The sequence below is a fragment of the Phyllobates terribilis genome, unplaced genomic scaffold, assembly GCF_046119375.1.
Source record: "Phyllobates terribilis strain yellow unplaced genomic scaffold, ASM4611937v1 Scaffold_650__1_contigs__length_881393, whole genome shotgun sequence".
Taxonomy (NCBI): domain Eukaryota; kingdom Metazoa; phylum Chordata; class Amphibia; order Anura; family Dendrobatidae; genus Phyllobates; species Phyllobates terribilis.
Window position 1 is genome coordinate 811066 of NW_027363410.1, and position 15793 is coordinate 826858.

At 44.2% G+C, this 15793-nt stretch overlaps 5 non-coding genes and 1 pseudogene across 5 annotated transcripts; all 6 read right to left on the reverse strand.

Annotated features, from left to right (window-relative positions):
• Window positions 1-3790: 3790 nt before the first annotated feature.
• LOC141235142 (U2 spliceosomal RNA) lies at window positions 3791-3981 on the reverse strand. Its single transcript, XR_012300997.1, has one exon. It is a non-coding gene; the product is annotated as a U2 spliceosomal RNA (small nuclear RNA).
• Window positions 3982-5096: 1115 nt separating this feature from the next.
• LOC141235143 (U2 spliceosomal RNA) lies at window positions 5097-5287 on the reverse strand. Its single transcript, XR_012300998.1, has one exon. It is a non-coding gene; the product is annotated as a U2 spliceosomal RNA (small nuclear RNA).
• A 1115-nt stretch (window positions 5288-6402) lies between these two features.
• LOC141235344 (U2 spliceosomal RNA) lies at window positions 6403-6617 on the reverse strand (annotated as a pseudogene).
• Window positions 6618-12723: 6106 nt separating this feature from the next.
• On the reverse strand, window positions 12724-12914 carry LOC141235145 (U2 spliceosomal RNA). The gene has a single exon (XR_012301000.1). It is a non-coding gene; the product is annotated as a U2 spliceosomal RNA (small nuclear RNA).
• Window positions 12915-14029: 1115 nt separating this feature from the next.
• On the reverse strand, window positions 14030-14220 carry LOC141235146 (U2 spliceosomal RNA). Its single transcript, XR_012301001.1, has one exon. It is a non-coding gene; the product is annotated as a U2 spliceosomal RNA (small nuclear RNA).
• A 1115-nt stretch (window positions 14221-15335) lies between these two features.
• On the reverse strand, window positions 15336-15526 carry LOC141235238 (U2 spliceosomal RNA). Its single transcript, XR_012301091.1, has one exon. It is a non-coding gene; the product is annotated as a U2 spliceosomal RNA (small nuclear RNA).
• Window positions 15527-15793: the final 267 nt, after the last annotated feature.

Sequence of the window (15793 nt, forward strand, 5' to 3'; positions counted from 1 at the left end):
CATCATACAACTTGCTATAAAACCTATTCACTTCGTTCAGCACATCCTCACCCATACAGTTGGTTCCACTTTCATTCACAACTTCATTCATATCAGTCTTCCTACCATTCATTTTTTTAAAAAAGAACCTCGTACACTTCTCATTTTTCTCCAGGTGCTCAATTTTAGTACGATATATAATTTCCTTTCCTTTCTCATCCAACACATACTTCAATTCATTCTTAGCCTCAGTAAGTTGATCAGACATCTCCAAACCACTTGCAACACACTTTCTCAACCAGTCAATCCGTCTATTAAGGTCATTAAACCTATTCCTATATCTGGCAGCTTTTCTATAGCCCCACTTTTTGAAGAAAGTTTTAAATTGCACTTTCACCCAGTCCCACCAGTCAAGAACACACACAAAATCCTTCTTACGCATTCTCCATCTTTCATACTTTACATTAAACTCATTCATCACCTCATCATCCTCTAACAGCCTTGCATTCAACTTCCATACCCCACCGCCATACACTTGGTCACCATTCGCACAAAACACGCCTCTCAAACATTCATGGTCCGAAAAAGGTACCTTTTGTTGAGAAAAATCCAAACATACCATATTTTTAGAAAATAACATTAAATCAATTCTGGAATGAATCTCACCACGGTCAGCATGGTATGTCGGCGGTGGTGGCATGCCAAGAACAACAACTGCTGCATCTAAAAAGGAAAAATCACAAATTAAATGGGACAATTTCTTTCCTGTTATGTCACACTTTCCTTCTGTGACACAATTAACGTCCCCAACAAAAATAGTGGGAGATTTCCCTGGAAGAAAAAAACTTAATTTTTCAAGAAGAGCAAGCCGCTCTTCCTTCCCTGTAGGGCAATATAAATTAATAATTCTGACCCGCCACCCTCTATAACTCAAAAATGCAATTAAACATCGGCCCACCTCCACCACAATATAACTATCAATAGAGATTTCTTTATTCCCAACTAATATCCCCACCCCATCATTTTTATTATGATTAGACCCTGACCAGATATGCTGTCCGTAAGGCCAGTCTTTGTCACAAGGAGCATCCTGAATCCCACACTCCTGAAGGCAAAAAACATCAGCACCTAAATGTTTCAGGTAGTCCAGAACAGTTGTTCTTCTGATTTTAGATCTGATCTGCCTTACATTTAGGGACACTACATCCCAACCAGATTGGCAAGACATTAATTAAAGAAAAGAAATACATGACTCAATGTTGATCACACCATACTCATCCATTATCATCAGACTGGGAAAGCACCCCAAAGGTGTTGATGCTCTCAGGGATGCCAAGGTAAGGAGCATCAGGGGAGAAGACATCCTGCGGGTAAATGCGGTCACTTGCAGGACTGTCGCACCCTCCGCTGGCAGGTGAGTACTCTCGTCTGGGTTTTTTATTGGCCAGTTCAGGAGTATCATCATCATCAAAAGACCTCCCAGAAGTAAAGTCTCCTTGGCCACCATCCCTGGCCACCTCTTCGTCTGTAGCACCCCAGGACAATGCAGGGGTTCGAGCAAGAGACACATCCATGTCACCCTCACCACATATTTCGGACTGATGAGGGAGGTCCACATCCAACTCGGAGATCTCCATACTTGGCCCAGCAGGGGCTGGAGGGTCCAACAGGGTCTGGGCCTCACCCACCAGATCTTCAACCTCAGGGGGCTCCGTCTCCTCATTGATCTCTGCAGTAGTCACCTGTGGGGTAACAGCAGGGACAGTAGGCTTACCTTTGGTCACTTCGGAGAAGGACCTAGGCTTGACTTTAGCCTTACAATCCCGAATCACATGTCCTTCCTCCCCGCAGGCATCACATACCACCGGGTTGGAACAATCCTTCGCCAGATGACCGTACTTGTTGCACTTTCTACAGTTTGGCAATTGTTTGCAGAAATCCTGGATATGCCCGAACATGTTGCATCTCCTGCAGAACAATGGCGCCTCGGGAAAAAACAGATATCCAGAGTCTCTTCCAATTGTAAAGTTCAGGGGAGGATAGTGAATACCTCCAGGACCATGAGGGTCTATCCCAAACCTCACAAAGTATTTATACTTCCCAGTCCACAGCCCTTCTCCATTTAAGATTTTATGGGAGAATTGCACAAAAATGCAGTGTCTTCTCAGGAATGCAGTGATATCATCCCGGGAGATAAAGGGGTTGTGCATGAATACTACCACCGGGATATCCCCCTTAGAGTAGAGTACAGTGAAGATAAGTCCATCCAGCTGAGGGTGCTCTGAAAGGACTTGAAGAGTTTTGAAAAGGTTTTGGCAAGCCGCCATAGAAGAAAGCACCAAGACGTACCTATGCTCCCTTCTGAACTCCTGCAAACAGATGATCTCCGACTTCTGGATCTTCAGGATTTCATAGAAAATGGCGTTGACCAGGTATGACAACGAGAAATGGTCCTTCTTCTCCTCAGAGACCTCGATACGGAAAGCATTCTTGACCCGGGGATCCCCGGTCCCAGCAAAGCGAAGCTTGACACCCATGGTCGCTTCAGGAATCGCCTTCTCGTTTCCTCCTCACTCTCCCCCTATAGCAGCATCCAGCTTAAGCCACCGAAGTGGCGATGCTGGAAGGCCGAGGGCTAGTACACAAGGAACCTCTTGTCCAAACACTAGGTCTGAGCCAAAAGGCCGAGAAGCGATAACCAGAATTGGTTTCAAACTACGGAGCCACCCAAGGATCCTGAAAAGTCCATTTGTGGAGATGAGCTCCTGGACTCCCGTTAAGAAGACATGTTGTCAACCTCTAGATCCCTTACATGCCTGCACTTTTCGGCTTGCTGCTGCTGCAATCCACGCGTTTTAGATCTGCATAACTCCACCTCTTTAAACACAGCACCTTCACCCCCTGCTGTTCCCACCCGCCTCAACACCGTTGGAAGGGAGGAGAACCAATTAAGGCGGGGGGTGGGGTGGAACGAGCAGCTGTCTACCCTTAGCAGGAGGGCTCCTGATTACATACCTCTCCTGCTGCTGCTGCTGCTGGCTGTCCAGCAGCAGACTGAAGGTGGCTGCTGCTGTGCACAGGTATATAAAGGCTCAGAGCCTATTATGACACGCGCAGCCAGCGTTCCATTGCCACATTCCATCTACTGCAGGCAGGATACCTGGCTGGCTGAATGTCGCTGAGAAGCTCACAGAGACCGCCATAAGCAACAGTTTAACAGAATGCCACAGACTAATCAACCAAACTTTTTGGGTTGGGTTCTCTTTTATAGTCTGCAGGCATTAAATGAAAGAAGTCAGTGTTCCAGCAGAAGGAGACAACGTTTCAGAAAAGGCATTGTAGCAAACCAAAAAAGAAATTTTAAGCGCAGCAGAGTAACCAGCGCACATACCTGTTAGCTCAGGTGAGTTTAAAAGGCTGCTGTTGATAACAAGGGCATTTGCTAAATAGATGGTGTGTGTGCAACAATATACTGAAAGGTCAATTATATTGTGCAGCTTATCTCACCACCTGTAGTTATTTAGGTGAAAGCTCCAAAATGCTTGCCTAATATGTCTGTTTATCCAAAAGGAAGTAAAAAGGGAGAGCTAGAAAGATAGCATTGCATCACATTACATGGCAATGCAATGCACAGTTGCTGAAGTTGAACCAAAATGAGCTTGTAATCTGGCTTCTGCAACTTTGAACATGAAAAATCCAATGAGGAGAAGAAAAGCAAAGCCAAAGAGTCCATCCCAAAATCCGACAAACAAGCAAAATGAACAAAAAACATTGAATTCAATTCTTTCTGATTTTAGAAACTGCATTAAAGAAGGGGTGCACCGGTCCTGGAGATACTGCAATACCAGGTCAATGCGTGGAGTGGACAGAGCAAGCTCTTTTTCCATCTCCCTGTTCTAAAAATCCATTTAATATATGGTCCCCAGATAGGGGACGTATCAGATATTAAACTGATAAGAACAGATACTACACTTGATCTTAGCCAAAAGGCCGAGAAGCGATAACCAGAATTGGTTTCAAACTACGGAGCCACCCAAGGATCCTGAAAAGTCCATTTGTGGAGATGAGCTCCTGGATTCCCGTTAAGAAGACATGTTGTCAACCTCTAGATCCCTTACATGCCTGCACTTTTCGGCTTGCTGCTGCTGCAATCCACGCGTTTTAGATCTGCATAACTCCACCTCTTTAAACACAGCACCTTCACCCCCTGCTGTTCCCACCCGCCTCAACACCGTTGGAAGGGAGGAGAACCAATTAAGGCGGGGGGTGGGGTGGAACGAGCAGCTGTCTACCCTTAGCAGGAGGGCTCCTGATTACATACCTCTCCTGCTGCTGCTGCTGCTGGCTGTCCAGCAGCAGACTGAAGGTGGCTGCTGCTGTGCACAGGTATATAAAGGCTCAGAGCCTATTATGACACGCGCAGCCAGCGTTCCATTGCCACATTCCATCTACTGCAGGCAGGATACCTGGCTGGCTGAATGTCGCTGAGAAGCTCACAGAGACCGCCATAAGCAACAGTTTAACAGAATGCCACAGACTAATCAACCAAACTTTTTGGGTTGGGTTCTCTTTTATAGTCTGCAGGCATTAAATGAAAGAAGTCAGTGTTCCAGAAGAAGGAGACAACGTTTCAGAAAAGGCATTGTAGCAAACCAAAAAAGAAATTTTAAGCGCAGCAGAGTAACCAGCGCACATACCTGTTAGCTCAGGTGAGTTTAAAAGGCTGCTGTTGATAACAAGGGCATTTGCTAAATAGATGGTGTGTGTGCAACAATATACTGAAAGGTCAATTATATTGTGCAGCTTATCTCACCACCTGTAGTTATTTAGGTGAAAGCTCCAAAATGCTTGCCTAATATGTCTGTTTATCCAAAAGGAAGTAAAAAGGGAGAGCTAGAAAGATAGCATTGCATCACATTACATGGCAATGCAATGCACAGTTGCTGAAGTTGAACCAAAATGAGCTTGTAATCTGGCTTCTGCAACTTTGAACATGAAAAATCCAATGAGGAGAAGAAAAGCAAAGCCAAAGAGTCCATCCCAAAATCCGACAAACAAGCAAAATGAACAAAAAACATTGAATTCAATTCTTTCTGATTTTAGAAACTGCATTAAAGAAGGGGTGCACCGGTCCTGGAGATACTGCAATACCAGGTCAATGCGTGGAGTGGACAGAGCAAGCTCTTTTTCCATCTCCCTGTTCTAAAAATCCATTTAATATATGGTCCCCAGATAGGGGACGTATCAGATATTAAACTGATAAGAACAGATACTACACTTGATCTTAGCCAAAAGGCCGAGAAGCGATAACCAGAATTGGTTTCAAACTACGGAGCCACCCAAGGATCCTGAAAAGTCCATTTGTGGAGATGAGCTCCTGGATTCCCGTTAAGAAGACATGTTGTCAACCTCTAGATCCCTTACATGCCTGCACTTTTCGGCTTGCTGCTGCTGCAATCCACGCGTTTTAGATCTGCATAACTCCACCTCTTTAAACACAGCACCTTCACCCCCTGCTGTTCCCACCCGCCTCAACACCGTTGGAAGGGAGGAGAACCAATTAAGGCGGGGGGTGGGGTGGAACGAGCAGCTGTCTACCCTTAGCAGGAGGGCTCCTGATTACATACCTCTCCTGCTGCTGCTGCTGCTGGCTGTCCAGCAGCAGACTGAAGGTGGCTGCTGCTGTGCACAGGTATATAAAGGCTCAGAGCCTATTATGACACGCGCAGCCAGCGTTCCATTGCCACATTCCATCTACTGCAGGCAGGATACCTGGCTGGCTGAATGTCGCTGAGAAGCTCACAGAGACCGCCATAAGCAACAGTTTAACAGAATGCCACAGACTAATCAACCAAACTTTTTGGGTTGGGTTCTCTTTTATAGTCTGCAGGCATTAAATGAAAGAAGTCAGTGTTCCAGAAGAAGGAGACAACGTTTCAGAAAAGGCATTGTAGCAAACCAAAAAAGAAATTTTAAGCGCAGCAGAGTAACCAGCGCACATACCTGTTAGCTCAGGTGAGTTTAAAAGGCTGCTGTTGATAACAAGGGCATTTGCTAAATAGATGGTGTGTGTGCAACAATACACTGAAAGGTCAATTATATTGTGCAGCTTATCTCACCACCTGTAGTTATTTAGGTGAAAGCTCCAAAATGCTTGCCTAATATGTCTGTTTATCCAAAAGGAAGTAAAAAGGGAGAGCTAGAAAGATAGCATTGCATCACATTACATGGCAATGCAATGCACAGTTGCTGAAGTTGAACCAAAATGAGCTTGTAATCTGGCTTCTGCAACTTTGAACATGAAAAATCCAATGAGGAGAAGAAAAGCAAAGCCAAAGAGTCCATCCCAAAATCCGACAAACAAGCAAAATGAACAAAAAACATTGAATTCAATTCTTTCTGATTTTAGAAACTGCATTAAAGAAGGGGTGCACCGGTCCTGGAGATACTGCAATACCAGGTCAATGCGTGGAGTGGACAGAGCAAGCTCTTTTTCCATCTCCCTGTTCTAAAAATCCATTTAATATATGGTCCCCAGATAGGGGACGTATCAGATATTAAACTGATAAGAACAGATTTTTTTTTTTTTTTTTTTTTTTTTTTTAAACCATTCAGTTTAGTTTTTTAGCAAACAGTATGAATTTCTCCAAAATTTGCTACTTAAAACTTCTCATCATCATGGTTCTATTTATTTAGCAGTAGTATAAGACGAAATATAATCACAAGGGAACATCCTTTACGTAACACAAATGCAGAAACTTCAAGGAATCACAAAGAAAAAAATCACTGGTATTTGATAAGGTAATGCCACTTTTTAAATTTCCAAATCCCTTCGGCATCTGTGCCACCACCGCCTCTGCTGTCCAACTTATATATCAGGTATAGTCTTGAAAGAATAAGTCTAACACATTCATTCACTGATAAAGATTTCCTCTTGAAAAGTCCAAGGTTCCTTGCATCCCACAAACTCTCCATCACACAAGCCATTATCAACCATAAAATTCTATCTTTAGACCGACTACACGCACCAATTCCAAACATCGCCACACGCCAATCCACAAAATTCACGCCTGCTAAACCCTTACACAATCCACCTACACACTTCCACACACTGTACGCGTACTCACAATCCCACATAACATGCCTCACAGTCTCACAACCACCACATCCCACTCTCGGACACACATCTGTTCTTATCAACTCTCTTTTCTTCTGCACTTCTCTCACAGGTAAAATATTATGTAAAGTCATCCACACCACATCCTTCTGTTTGTTTGACATCCCAAACGTATCTAACTTCTTCCATGCATCTGAAACCTCATTCCCTCTCAGCCCAACAATATTACACTCTACCTCATTTGCACTCATTCTTTTCACCACATTCTTGGTCATTCTAAAATCATTCATTCCCACACTCAACAAATCATGCTTTCTCACAAATTTCTCAATCACCTCATACCAAACAGGACACTTAAAGGCCACAGGCACACTCGCATCTCTCTTCCTCCAGCATAACCCATACAACATCCATCCAGCAGAATAATTAGCCATAAAAGCACCTTTATTGCCTTTACCCAGCAAAATAACCACAGTCTTAATATAATTAAGACCTAAAAAAACTTCAATATTGGGAAAGGCCAGCCCACCATGCTGACAAGCCTTAAAAAGGCTCTCCCGCTTCAACTTCTCCATCTTACTACACCACAGGAATGTGAATACCAACTTCTCTATTCTCTTAATTTTCCTGTAAGGAGAAGGAAAAACAGTCGCCACATAAAGCAGGATAGGGAGAATCACTGCTTTGATAATTAATACCTTACCACGCAGAGTCAATTCTCTCATTCGCCAAAAATTCAATTTACGTTCAACCCGCATACCACACTCTTCCCAACTTTCATTCCCTTTTAAGTCATCATTAAATAATACGCCCAAAATCTTGATTGCACCCACTTCACACTTTACACCATCCATACGAATACTACTATCTCCAAAACATTTAAAACTACATTTATTCCAATTTACCCTAAAACCAGACGCACCAACAAAAAAATCCAAAAGCAATTTAATTCTACTCAAAGAAGCCATACTTTCACTCACAACCACAACATCATCCATATAACCTAACACTTTCACATGCTTACCACCACTACCAGGCACCAACAAACCTCTCATCATTTTATCCCGTCTAATCAAACATAACAATGGTTCTATTACACATACAAATAAGACGGGGGACATAGGACACCCCTGCCTTACTCCTGACCTAATCTTCACTTTGTCACACAGCCACCCATTAACCAAGAACTCACTTGACACACAATCATACAATGATTTTACACAATTCACAAATTCTCTAGGAAACCCCATTCTTTCCAGTACTTTAAACAAAAACACATGCGAAACCCTGTCAAACGCCTTCTCAAAATCAATAGCTAAAGTCATACATTTCTGCTTTCTATCCTTGCAATCCCCAATCATATCTCTCAACAATAACAAGTTATCACTCATACTTCTTCCAGGCACTGCACATACTTGGTCCTCCTCCACAACACTACCAATCACTTCACGCATACGATTTGCCAGTAACTTACTGTAGACCTTATAATCCGAATTCAGCAGTGTTATTGGTCTCCAGTTTTCCAAACGTTTCCTCTCACCCTTTTTATACACAAGCACAACCACTCCTTCTTTCATTGATTCACACAACCTACCATTCACCCACATATACTTACATACCTCAGTCAAATCTGTTCCCAAAACTTCCCATGCTTTCACATACAACTCTACAGGTATACCATCTTTTCCAGGAGTCTTACTCTTTTTAGCACTCCACACCACATTCTTCACTTCATCCAGAACTACATCCTCACACAACAGATCACGCTCCTCAGAATCAAGTTTTTTCTCCACACCATTCAGAACATATGACACAAGCCCAGAGTCAATCCATTTCTCATCATACAACTTGCTATAAAACCTATTCACTTCGTTCAGCACATCCTCACCCATACAGTTGGTTCCACTTTCATTCACAACTTCATTCATATCAGTCTTCCTACCATTCATTTTTTTAAAAAAGAACCTCGTACACTTCTCATTTTTCTCCAGGTGCTCAATTTTAGTACGATATATAATTTCCTTTCCTTTCTCATCCAACACATACTTCAATTCATTCTTAGCCTCAGTAAGTTGATCAGACATCTCCAAACCACTTGCAACACACTTTCTCAACCAGTCAATCCGTCTATTAAGGTCATTAAACCTATTCCTATATCTGGCAGCTTTTCTATAGCCCCACTTTTTGAAGAAAGTTTTAAATTGCACTTTCACCCAGTCCCACCAGTCAAGAACACACACAAAATCCTTCTTACGCATTCTCCATCTTTCATACTTTACATTAAACTCATTCATCACCTCATCATCCTCTAACAGCCTTGCATTCAACTTCCATACCCCACCGCCATACACTTGGTCACCATTCGCACAAAACACGCCTCTCAAACATTCATGGTCCGAAAAAGGTACCTTTTGTTGAGAAAAATCCAAACATACCATATTTTTAGAAAATAACATTAAATCAATTCTGGAATGAATCTCACCACGGTCAGCATGGTATGTCGGCGGTGGTGGCATGCCAAGAACAACAACTGCTGCATCTAAAAAGGAAAAATCACAAATTAAATGGGACAATTTCTTTCCTGTTATGTCACACTTTCCTTCTGTGACACAATTAACGTCCCCAACAAAAATAGTGGGAGATTTCCCTGGAAGAAAAAAACTTAATTTTTCAAGAAGAGCAAGCCGCTCTTCCTTCCCTGTAGGGCAATATAAATTAATAATTCTGACCCGCCACCCTCTATAACTCAAAAATGCAATTAAACATCGGCCCACCTCCACCACAATATAACTATCAATAGAGATTTCTTTATTCCCAACTAATATCCCCACCCCATCATTTTTATTATGATTAGACCCTGACCAGATATGCTGTCCGTAAGGCCAGTCTTTGTCACAAGGAGCATCCTGAATCCCACACTCCTGAAGGCAAAAAACATCAGCACCTAAATGTTTCAGGTAGTCCAGAACAGTTGTTCTTCTGATTTTAGATCTGATCTGCCTTACATTTAGGGACACTACATCCCAACCAGATTGGCAAGACATTAATTAAAGAAAAGAAATACATGACTCAATGTTGATCACACCATACTCATCCATTATCATCAGACTGGGAAAGCACCCCAAAGGTGTTGATGCTCTCAGGGATGCCAAGGTAAGGAGCATCAGGGGAGAAGACATCCTGCGGGTAAATGCGGTCACTTGCAGGACTGTCGCACCCTCCGCTGGCAGGTGAGTACTCTCGTCTGGGTTTTTTATTGGCCAGTTCAGGAGTATCATCATCATCAAAAGACCTCCCAGAAGTAAAGTCTCCTTGGCCACCATCCCTGGCCACCTCTTCGTCTGTAGCACCCCAGGACAATGCAGGGGTTCGAGCAAGAGACACATCCATGTCACCCTCACCACATATTTCGGACTGATGAGGGAGGTCCACATCCAACTCGGAGATCTCCATACTTGGCCCAGCAGGGGCTGGAGGGTCCAACAGGGTCTGGGCCTCACCCACCAGATCTTCAACCTCAGGGGGCTCCGTCTCCTCATTGATCTCTGCAGTAGTCACCTGTGGGGTAACAGCAGGGACAGTAGGCTTACCTTTGGTCACTTCGGAGAAGGACCTAGGCTTGACTTTAGCCTTACAATCCCGAATCACATGTCCTTCCTCCCCGCAGGCATCACATACCACCGGGTTGGAACAATCCTTCGCCAGATGACCGTACTTGTTGCACTTTCTACAGTTTGGCAATTGTTTGCAGAAATCCTGGATATGCCCGAACATGTTGCATCTCCTGCAGAACAATGGCGCCTCGGGAAAAAACAGATATCCAGAGTCTCTTCCAATTGTAAAGTTCAGGGGAGGATAGTGAATACCTCCAGGACCATGAGGGTCTATCCCAAACCTCACAAAGTATTTATACTTCCCAGTCCACAGCCCTTCTCCATTTAAGATTTTATGGGAGAATTGCACAAAAATGCAGTGTCTTCTCAGGAATGCAGTGATATCATCCCGGGAGATAAAGGGGTTGTGCATGAATACTACCACCGGGATATCCCCCTTAGAGTAGAGTACAGTGAAGATAAGTCCATCCAGCTGAGGGTGCTCTGAAAGGACTTGAAGAGTTTTGAAAAGGTTTTGGCAAGCCGCCATAGAAGAAAGCACCAAGACGTACCTATGCTCCCTTCTGAACTCCTGCAAACAGATGATCTCCGACTTCTGGATCTTCAGGATTTCATAGAAAATGGCGTTGACCAGGTATGACAACGAGAAATGGTCCTTCTTCTCCTCAGAGACCTCGATACGGAAAGCATTCTTGACCCGGGGATCCCCGGTCCCAGCAAAGCGAAGCTTGACACCCATGGTCGCTTCAGGAATCGCCTTCTCGTTTCCTCCTCACTCTCCCCCTATAGCAGCATCCAGCTTAAGCCACCGAAGTGGCGATGCTGGAAGGCCGAGGGCTAGTACACAAGGAACCTCTTGTCCAAACACTAGGTCTGAGCCAAAAGGCCGAGAAGCGATAACCAGAATTGGTTTCAAACTACGGAGCCACCCAAGGATCCTGAAAAGTCCATTTGTGGAGATGAGCTCCTGGACTCCCGTTAAGAAGACATGTTGTCAACCTCTAGATCCCTTACATGCCTGCACTTTTCGGCTTGCTGCTGCTGCAATCCACGCGTTTTAGATCTGCATAACTCCACCTCTTTAAACACAGCACCTTCACCCCCTGCTGTTCCCACCCGCCTCAACACCGTTGGAAGGGAGGAGAACCAATTAAGGCGGGGGGTGGGGTGGAACGAGCAGCTGTCTACCCTTAGCAGGAGGGCTCCTGATTACATACCTCTCCTGCTGCTGCTGCTGCTGGCTGTCCAGCAGCAGACTGAAGGTGGCTGCTGCTGTGCACAGGTATATAAAGGCTCAGAGCCTATTATGACACGCGCAGCCAGCGTTCCATTGCCACATTCCATCTACTGCAGGCAGGATACCTGGCTGGCTGAATGTCGCTGAGAAGCTCACAGAGACCGCCATAAGCAACAGTTTAACAGAATGCCACAGACTAATCAACCAAACTTTTTGGGTTGGGTTCTCTTTTATAGTCTGCAGGCATTAAATGAAAGAAGTCAGTGTTCCAGCAGAAGGAGACAACGTTTCAGAAAAGGCATTGTAGCAAACCAAAAAAGAAATTTTAAGCGCAGCAGAGTAACCAGCGCACATACCTGTTAGCTCAGGTGAGTTTAAAAGGCTGCTGTTGATAACAAGGGCATTTGCTAAATAGATGGTGTGTGTGCAACAATATACTGAAAGGTCAATTATATTGTGCAGCTTATCTCACCACCTGTAGTTATTTAGGTGAAAGCTCCAAAATGCTTGCCTAATATGTCTGTTTATCCAAAAGGAAGTAAAAAGGGAGAGCTAGAAAGATAGCATTGCATCACATTACATGGCAATGCAATGCACAGTTGCTGAAGTTGAACCAAAATGAGCTTGTAATCTGGCTTCTGCAACTTTGAACATGAAAAATCCAATGAGGAGAAGAAAAGCAAAGCCAAAGAGTCCATCCCAAAATCCGACAAACAAGCAAAATGAACAAAAAACATTGAATTCAATTCTTTCTGATTTTAGAAACTGCATTAAAGAAGGGGTGCACCGGTCCTGGAGATACTGCAATACCAGGTCAATGCGTGGAGTGGACAGAGCAAGCTCTTTTTCCATCTCCCTGTTCTAAAAATCCATTTAATATATGGTCCCCAGATAGGGGACGTATCAGATATTAAACTGATAAGAACAGATACTACACTTGATCTTAGCCAAAAGGCCGAGAAGCGATAACCAGAATTGGTTTCAAACTACGGAGCCACCCAAGGATCCTGAAAAGTCCATTTGTGGAGATGAGCTCCTGGACTCCCGTTAAGAAGACATGTTGTCAACCTCTAGATCCCTTACATGCCTGCACTTTTCGGCTTGCTGCTGCTGCAATCCACGCGTTTTAGATCTGCATAACTCCACCTCTTTAAACACAGCACCTTCACCCCCTGCTGTTCCCACCCGCCTCAACACCGTTGGAAGGGAGGAGAACCAATTAAGGCGGGGGGTGGGGTGGAACGAGCAGCTGTCTACCCTTAGCAGGAGGGCTCCTGATTACATACCTCTCCTGCTGCTGCTGCTGCTGGCTGTCCAGCAGCAGACTGAAGGTGGCTGCTGCTGTGCACAGGTATATAAAGGCTCAGAGCCTATTATGACACGCGCAGCCAGCGTTCCATTGCCACATTCCATCTACTGCAGGCAGGATACCTGGCTGGCTGAATGTCGCTGAGAAGCTCACAGAGACCGCCATAAGCAACAGTTTAACAGAATGCCACAGACTAATCAACCAAACTTTTTGGGTTGGGTTCTCTTTTATAGTCTGCAGGCATTAAATGAAAGAAGTCAGTGTTCCAGCAGAAGGAGACAACGTTTCAGAAAAGGCATTGTAGCAAACCAAAAAAGAAATTTTAAGCGCAGCAGAGTAACCAGCGCACATACCTGTTAGCTCAGGTGAGTTTAAAAGGCTGCTGTTGATAACAAGGGCATTTGCTAAATAGATGGTGTGTGTGCAACAATATACTGAAAGGTCAATTATATTGTGCAGCTTATCTCACCACCTGTAGTTATTTAGGTGAAAGCTCCAAAATGCTTGCCTAATATGTCTGTTTATCCAAAAGGAAGTAAAAAGGGAGAGCTAGAAAGATAGCATTGCATCACATTACATGGCAATGCAATGCACAGTTGCTGAAGTTGAACCAAAATGAGCTTGTAATCTGGCTTCTGCAACTTTGAACATGAAAAATCCAATGAGGAGAAGAAAAGCAAAGCCAAAGAGTCCATCCCAAAATCCGACAAACAAGCAAAATGAACAAAAAACATTGAATTCAATTCTTTCTGATTTTAGAAACTGCATTAAAGAAGGGGTGCACCGGTCCTGGAGATACTGCAATACCAGGTCAATGCGTGGAGTGGACAGAGCAAGCTCTTTTTCCATCTCCCTGTTCTAAAAATCCATTTAATATATGGTCCCCAGATAGGGGACGTATCAGATATTAAACTGATAAGAACAGATACTACACTTGATCTTAGCCAAAAGGCCGAGAAGCGATAACCAGAATTGGTTTCAAACTACGGAGCCACCCAAGGATCCTGAAAAGTCCATTTGTGGAGATGAGCTCCTGGACTCCCGTTAAGAAGACATGTTGTCAACCTCTAGATCCCTTACATGCCTGCACTTTTCGGCTTGCTGCTGCTGCAATCCACGCGTTTTAGATCTGCATAACTCCACCTCTTTAAACACAGCACCTTCACCCCCTGCTGTTCCCACCCGCCTCAACACCGTTGGAAGGGAGGAGAACCAATTAAGGCGGGGGGTGGGGTGGAACGAGCAGCTGTCTACCCTTAGCAGGAGGGCTCCTGATTACATACCTCTCCTGCTGCTGCTGCTGCTGGCTGTCCAGCAGCAGACTGAAGGTGGCTGCTGCTGTGCACAGGTATATAAAGGCTCAGAGCCTATTATGACACGCGCAGCCAGCGTTCCATTGCCACATTCCATCTACTGCAGGCAGGATACCTGGCTGGCTGAATGTCGCTGAGAAGCTCACAGAGACCGCCATAAGCAACAGTTTAACAGAATGCCACAGACTAATCAACCAAACTTTTTGGGTTGGGTTCTCTTTTATAGTCTGCAGGCATTAAATGAAAGAAGTCAGTGTTCCAGCAGAAGGAGACAACGCTTCAGAAAAGGCATTGTAGCAAACCAAAAAAGAAATTTTAAGCGCAGCAGAGTAACCAGCGCACATACCTGTTAGCTCAGGTGAGTTTAAAAGGCTGCTGTTGATAACAAGGGCATTTGCTAAATAGATGGTGTGTGTGCAACAATATACTGAAAGGTCAATTATATTGTGCAGCTTATCTCACCACCTGTAGTTATTTAGGTGAAAGCTCCAAAATGCTTGCCTAATATGTCTGTTTATCCAAAAGGAAGTAAAAAGGGAGAGCTAGAAAGATAGCATTGCATCACATTACATGGCAATGCAATGCACAGTTGCTGAAGTTGAACCAAAATGAGCTTGTAATCTGGCTTCTGCAACTTTGAACATGAAAAATCCAATGAGGAGAAGAAAAGCAAAGCCAAAGAGTCCATCCCAAAATCCGACAAACAAGCAAAATGAACAAAAAACATTGAATTCAATTCTTTCTGATTTTAGAAACTGCATTAAAGAGGGGGTGCACCGGTCCTGGAGATACTGCAATACCAGGTCAATGCGTGGAGTGGACAGAGCAAGCTCTTTTTCCATCTCCCTGTTCTAAGAATCCATTTAATATATGGTCCCCAGATAGGGGACGTATCAGATATTAAACTGATAAGAACAGATACTACACTTGATCTTAGCCAAAAGGCCGAGAAGCGATAACCAGAATTGGTTTCAAACTACGGAGCCACCCAAGGATCCTGAAAAGTCCATTTGTGGAGATGAGCTCCTGGATTCCCGTTAAGAAGACATGTTGTCAACCTCTAGATCCCTTACATGCCTGCACTTTTCGGCTTGCTGCTGCTGCAATCCACGCGTTTTAGATCTGCATAACTCCACCTCTTTAAACACAGCACCTTCACCCCCTGCTGTTCCCACCCGCCTCAACACCGTTGGAAGGGAGGAGAACCAATTAAGGCGGGGGGTG